At 40.0% G+C, this 7,404-nt stretch overlaps 1 protein-coding gene across 1 annotated transcript in view; it reads right to left on the reverse strand.

Moving 5' to 3' along the window:
- Positions 1-7,404, reverse strand: part of NME5 (NME/NM23 family member 5) — a 42,814-nt gene that overhangs the window by 30,531 nt on the left and 4,879 nt on the right. The window lies entirely within an intron of this gene.

Consider the following 7,404-nt stretch of genomic DNA (forward strand, 5'->3'; position numbering starts at 1 on the left):
CTTTCCCTATCTAATTGTGATATTTTCCTATTCATTGTGAAATTTTCCTATATATTTTAGGGAGCTGGTCTCATTATGGTATTTAGAAATAGTACGCAGTATAATGATGCAGTAAACAAGTTTTTCACTTGAACATGAAAGTTGTATATTCTTTATTCTGGTTCTGCCATAAATATGTTGATTCACTATGATCTTAAGAATAATTAGTTAGCATTAAGTTTGTTAATTTGAAAGAATATGAAATGTTTGGGACAAATAAATGTTAATTTTGTTCACAAATGAGAAATTATGAATTATTAAATTTTAAAAACCATAGAAGCTGAGTCAGTCATTCTTCCAATTAGAAAGCATCACATTTTCCCTAAGAGCAACTATTTGAGTACATCTTATTTATTTATTTATTTTTGGCTGCGTTGGGTCTTCGTTGCTGCGCACGGGCTTTTCTCTAGTTGTGGCAAGAGGGGGCTACTCTTTGTCACCACGCACGGGCTTCTCGTTGCGGTGGCTTCTCTTGTTGAGGAGCACGGGCTCTAGGCACATGGGCTTCAGGAGTTGTGGCACGTGGGCTCAGTAGTTGTGGCTCGCGGACTCTAGAGTGCAGGCTCAGTAGTTGTGGCGCACGGGCTTAGTTGCTCCATGGCATGTGGGATCTTCCCGGACCAGGGCTCGATCCCGTGTCCCCTGCATCGGCAGGCGGGTTCTTAACCACTGCACCACCAGGGAGGTCCCTTGAGTACATTTTTTAAAAAATCACTCCATTACTACTGTTTATCAAATCCACTAAAGGTGGATCAGGAGGGAAAGGGCTCAAAATAGAATAGAGGGATTCAAAGTAGACATCAAGAAAAACTTGCTGGAGTAAGGATGATGAGACATGGAGATAAATTACTAGGGGAAGGCTAAAAATCTCCAAGATTAAGGCAGATATCTATCTTTCTAAAATGGGTTAGAGGGCTTCCCTGGTGGCGCAGTGGTTAAGAATCTGCCTGCCGATGCAGGAGACGTGAGTTCAAGCCCTGGTCTGGGAAGATCCCACGTGCCATGGAGCAACGAAGCCCGTGCGCCACAACTACTGAGCCTGTGCTCTAGAGTCCGCGAGCCACAACTGAGCCTGTGCTCTAGAGTCCGTGAGCCACAACTACTGAGCCTGTGTGCCACAACTACTGAAGCCCACGTGCCTAGAGCCCATGCTCCGCAACAAGAGAAGCCACTGCAATGAGAAGCCGTGTACTGCAACAAAGAGTAGCCCCCATTCGCCGCAACTAAAGAACAGCCCAAGCACAGCAATGAAGGCCCAATGCAGCCAAAAATAAATAAATAAATAAATTTATTTAACTAAATAAATAAAATAAAATGGGTTAGATTTTCCTGAGAGTACAGTGTGAATTTTATCAAGTGACCTGCCTCTTAAAGTCCCTTCCAAAACTATCATGTGTCTTCAAGTTTCAGAAACTTGATAAAATTGCTTGGTTTGTAGAGGGATCTAAACTGCCCAGAGCAAGAATCTTGCTTACTAGGTAGGTCAGCAATGCTATGAACAGGCTCTACTGGACAAACATAACATTCTCACTAGTCAAGGATCAGTTACAGTACTGTAAAAAAAAAAAAAAAAAAAAGGTGCTGACATCTATTCTCATATTAAAATTCATATAGTCAAGAAATAGAAGAAATTTGAGAAGTTATAACAGTGCCTGATGTAGTATAATCCTTGATTCTATTATTTAAAATTAAGATATGCCAGTATTTGTGATTCTTATGCATATTGATTTGAGTGCTTTTTTTTCTGCATTGTAAGCCCTTACCTGCCATTATACCCCTTAACAAGCAAGGGAAGCTATATTCTGCAGGTATGCTAGCTAATGCAGCATAATTTTAAAAATTAAGGGCTCATCTTAAACTAAAGTTGATACTGAATCAGTGATTCCATCAGTTGCTTTAAAATTAGATCAGATAAACTTTTTTGGAATTTAGATTAATATTTTCACAAAGAGGGAATTCCCTGGCAGTCCAGTGGTTAGGAGTCTGTGCTTTCACTGCCAAGGGCATGGGTTCAATCCCTGGTAGGGGAACTAAGATCCCGCAGCCACGGCCAAAAAATAAATAGAAATCAACAACAACAATAAATATTTTCACAAAGAGGAGTCATTAGTTTGTAACACAGGAAAGGCTGCCACCTACTGAAAGAATACATCATATTTTAGGAGTTTTTTCCTAAATGGGACAAGAAAGCCTCAAGTTCAAGGAACTCCCACCTATAATAGAGCCTACTTTTAAAGCATACAATACAAAGGACATGAGACACCTGGAATAGCAAAGTCATAGAGACAGAAAGTAGAATAGTAGTTACCAGGGGTAGGGAGAGGGCTAAACAGGTAGTTAGTGTTTAATGGGTACAGAGTTTCAGTTTGAGATGATGAAAAAGTTCTAGAGGTGGATAGTGGTGATGGCTGCACAACAATGTGAAGGTACTTAATTCCCCTGAAATGTACGCTTAAAAATGGTTAAAAAGGTAAATTTTATGTTGTGCATATTTTATCACAATTAAAACAAAAAAGAAGCATACAACATACCAAGGCGTTCTTTGGTTTGAAACTTCTTGCTGACTAGGGAAAGTGTTAAATATTAGCATTTACACTAAGTTTTTTTTTTAACACTTTTAATTTATAGTTATCATCAACTCCTTAATTATTAAGTTTTTCACTAATTCTTTTCAAAATATGGACTTAAAAGACAAATTGGAAACTTTGTATTATTTGTATACTTTGTTTCTTTCTCAAATTAATGAGTAATATACTTACAGGGCTAAAAAATTCAAAGCAATATAAAAAGGTTTATATGAAAAATCTCATTCCCATCCCTGTCCTAACCCAGCCTGTTCTTCCTCGCCCTCAATATGCAACCATTTTTTAATGGTTATTTATCTCCTAGCTTCATTTTGCAAATACCGGCAAATATGAATATATATTACTTTTTCTATCATAGAAAGTAGCTACACATTGTTCTGCATCTTGCTTTTTTCCATAAAAGGACACAGAGAGGTTTATAATTAGTTGTATAGTATTCAATTCGGTGGATCGCCAGGGTCAATTTAACCAATCTTCTAATGCTGGGTTGTTTTCAATCTTTTGCTTGTAAATAAATAATAAGTTGTTGTAAGTAAATAATAATAATTTGTCTTGTAAGTAAATAAATAATGCTGCAAAAAATAACCTAGATATAGGTCACTTCATATTACAGGTCACTTCATGGGTTATAGGATTCCCAGAAGAGTACTGCTGGGTTTAAGGGTATATGCATCTGTAATACTGATAGATAATTGCCAGATCCCCTTCGATAGGGGTTATGTCATTTACTTTTATATTCTTGCCAGATGGTATCTCAGTGTCATTTTAATTTGCTTTTTTCCTGCTTAGAGATTGAGCATCTTTTCATGTTTCAGAAGCATTTGTTTTTCTTTTTCTGTGACCATCCACATGTACTGCCCATTTTCAACTGAATTTTTATCCTGTTCTAGCAGCTTTTTATATACTAGGGAGATTAGCCTTTGTGATATGAATTACAAATCTTCTTCCCAAGTCTGTCATTTGTGTTTTGACTTTGCGTATTATGTTTATTTGGCCATGTGCAAGTTTTTTATACTTTTTTTGTTTTTTTTTTTGCAGTACGCGGGCCTCTCACTGTTGTGGCCTCTCCCGTTGCGGAGCACAGGCTCCGGACGCACAGGCTCAGCGGCCATGGCTCATGGGCCCAGCCGCTCCGCGGCATGTGGGATCTTCCCAGACCAGGGCACGAACCCGCATCCCCTGTATCGGCAGGCGGACTCTCAACCACTGCGCCACCAGGGAAGCCCCTATATTTATACTTTTATCAATCTTTTCCTTTACGGTACCTAGACTTTTTTTAAAAGTAAATTTATTTATTTATTTATTTATGTCTGTGTTGGGTCTTCATTGCTGCACATGGGCTTTCTCTAGCTGCGGTGAGTGGGGGCTACGCTTTGTTGCAGTGCATGGGCTTCTCATTGCGGTGGCTTCTCTTGTTGCGGAGCACAGGCTCTAGGCACACAGACTTCAGTGGTTGTGGTGTGTGGGCTCAGTAGTTGGGGCTCGTGGGCTCTAGAGTGCAGGCTCAGTAGTTGTGTCGCATGGGTTTAGTGGCTCCGCAGCACGTGGGATGTTCCGGGACCAGGGCTCAAACCCATGTCCCCTGCATTGGCAGGTGGATTTTTAACTGCTGCGCCACCAGGGAAGCCCGAGTTTTCTCCTTTTTCTATTTTTTAAAAGATTCAATAGGCAATATGACACTGTATTATTTATTAGACAATAAAAAACTGAAATTTCAAATAAGGATGGTAGAGAAAAAAGGAAGATTAAAAATATTCCATTCTAAAGATGCAGACATAGAGAATGGACTTGAGGACATGGGGAGGGGAAAGGGTAAGTTGGGTCGAAGTGAGAGAGTGGCATGGACATATATACACTACCAAATGTAAAACAGCTAGCTAGTGGGAAGCAGCTGCATAGAACAGGGAGATCAGCTCAGTGCTTTGTGACCACCTAGAGGGGTGGGATAGGGAGGATGGGAGGAAGATGCAAGAGGGAGGAGATATGGGGATATATGTATATGTATAGCTGATTCACTTTGTTATAAAGCAGAAACTAACACACCATTGTAAAGCAATTATACTCCAATAAAGATGTTTTAAAAAAATTCCATTCTATTTGTTAAGTTTTTTTTAGTTTGATAATGTTTAACACCACTCTATATTCATTTTCAAAACTACCAACTGCATAACAAGTATAATGCTTAAAACATTAAATGTTTGTAAATAACTGGAAAAAAAAAAACACAACCAAAAAAACAACCAACAGGGGCTTCCCTGGTGGCACAGTGGTTGACAGTCTGCCTGCCGATGCAGGGGATACGGGTTTGTGCCCCAGTCTGGGAAGATCCCACATGCCGTGGAGCGGCTGGGCCCGTGAGCCATGGCCGCTGAGCCTGTGCATAAAAACACCCAACAGTCAAGAGAAGACCAAGTAAATAGACTGTGGCTCATCTGTACAGAAGAGTATTACACAGAAGTTAGGAAGAATGAGATAGATTTAGATGTAATGATCTGGAATGCTATCTGAGGGACTCTGTAAAGGGGGTCAAGGGAAGGGGACTGTCCTACCTTATGGGGGAAAAATGTTTGTAAATGCATAAAAAAAATCCTGGAAGAACAGGAAAGTGTTAAGCGGTTGCCTCTCTCTGGAGTTTAGGACTTGAGCTGGGAGAGGAGAGATGGAAGAAAAAGAAATTTTACTTCTCATTTTATATCCTTTTGAAATGTGAAAAAACTTTTGTAATATTATCACATATAACTTTTATACTTACAAGAAAAAACCTAGGCAGTATTTCTGGACCTTGTGACCATCTTTTAACGGTCGTGCTCTGCCTCTGCAACTGGACTCTTGTCTAGGAAGAGCACTCAGCAGATCAAGAATATGGCCCCAGGGCTCCTGACAACCAGGTAGGAGAACACCTACTGAATGCTGGCAGAAGACCTCAGACCTCCCAAAAGCCGAGTGGATGAAAGGCTCTTGCTGCTCCAGCCAGGAGTCAGGACTCTGCCTCTGAGGTGGGAGAGCCAACTTCAGAACACTCGTCAAGAAGAGACCTCCCAGCCCCATATAATATCAAAAGGCGAAAATCTCCCAGAGATCTCCATCTCAACACCAGCACCCAGCTTCACTAAACGACCAGCAAGCTACAGTGCTGGACAACCTATGCCAACCATATAGCAAGACAGGAACACAACCCCACCCACTAGCAGAGAGGCTGCCTAAAATCATAATAAGTCCACAGACACCCCAAAACACACCACCAGACGTGGACCTGCCCACTAGAGAGACAAGATCTAGCCTCATACACCACAACACAGGCACTAGTCCCCTCCACCAGGAAGCCTACACAACCCACTGAACCAACCTTAGCCACTGGAGACAGACATCAAAAACAACGGGAGCTACGAACTTGCAGCCTGCAAAAAGGTGAACCCAATCACAGTAAGATAAGCAAAATGAGAAGACAGAAAAACACACAGCAGATGAAGGAGCAAGATAAAAACCCACCAGACCTAACAAATGAAGAGGAAATAGGCAGTCTACCTGAAAAAGAGTTCAGAATAATGATAGTAAAGATGATCCAAAATCTTGGAAATAGAATGGACAAAATGCAAGAAGCAGTTAACAAGGACCTAGAAGAAATAAAGATGAAACAGACAATGATGAACAACACAATAAATGAAATGAAAAATACTCTAGATGGGATCAATAGCAGAATAAATGAGGCAGAAGAACGGATAAGTGACCTGGAAGATAAAATAGTGGAAATAACTACTGCAGAGCAGAATAAAGAAAAAAGAATGAAAAGAACTGAGGACAGTCTCAGAGACCTCTGGGACAACATTAAACGCACCAACATTCGAATTATAGGGGTTCCAGAAGAAGAAGAGAAAAAGAAAGGGACTGAGAAAATATTTGAAGAGATTATAGTTGAAAACTTCCCTAATATGGGAAAGGAAATCGTTAATCAAGTCCAGGAAGCACAGAGAGTCCCATACAGGATAAATTCAAGGAGAAATACGCCAAGACACATATTAATCAAACTGTCAAAAACTAAATACAAAGAAAGCATATTAAAAGCAGCAAGGGAAAAACAACAAATAACACACAAGGGAATCCCCATAAGGTTAACAGCTGATCTCTCAGCAGAAACTCTACAAGCCAGAAGGGAGTGGCAGGACATACTGAAAGTGATGAAGGAGAAAAACCTGCAACCAAGATTACTCTACCCAGCAAGGATCTCATTCAGATTTGATGGAGAAATTAAAACCTTTACAGACAAGCAAAAGCTGAGAGAGTTCAGCACCACCAAACCAGCTTTACAACAAATGCTAAAGGAACTGCTCTAGACAAAAACACAAGAGAAGGAAAAGTCCTATAATAACGAACCCAAAACAATTTAGAAAATGGGAATAGGAACATACATATCGATAATTACCTTAAATGTAAATGGACTAAATGCTCCCACCAAAAGACACAGATTGGCTGAATGGATACAAAAACAAGACCCATATATATGCTGTCTACAAGAGACCCACTTCAGACCTAGAGACACATACAGACTGAAAGTAAGGGGATGGAAAAAGATATTCCATGCAAATGGAAACCAAAAGAAAGCTGGAGTAGCAATTCTCATATCAGACAAAATAGACTTTAAAATAAGGACTATCAGAAGAGACAAAGAAGGACACTACATAATGATTAAGGGATCGATCCAAGAAGAAGATATAACAATTGTAAATACTTATGCCCCCAACATAGGAGCACCTCAATACATAAGGCAAATACTAACAACCAT

The sequence above is a fragment of the Lipotes vexillifer genome, unplaced genomic scaffold (genome assembly GCF_000442215.2).
Source record: "Lipotes vexillifer unplaced genomic scaffold, Lipotes_vexillifer_v1.1 scaffold217, whole genome shotgun sequence".
NCBI classification, from domain to species: Eukaryota; Metazoa; Chordata; class Mammalia; order Artiodactyla; family Lipotidae; genus Lipotes; species Lipotes vexillifer.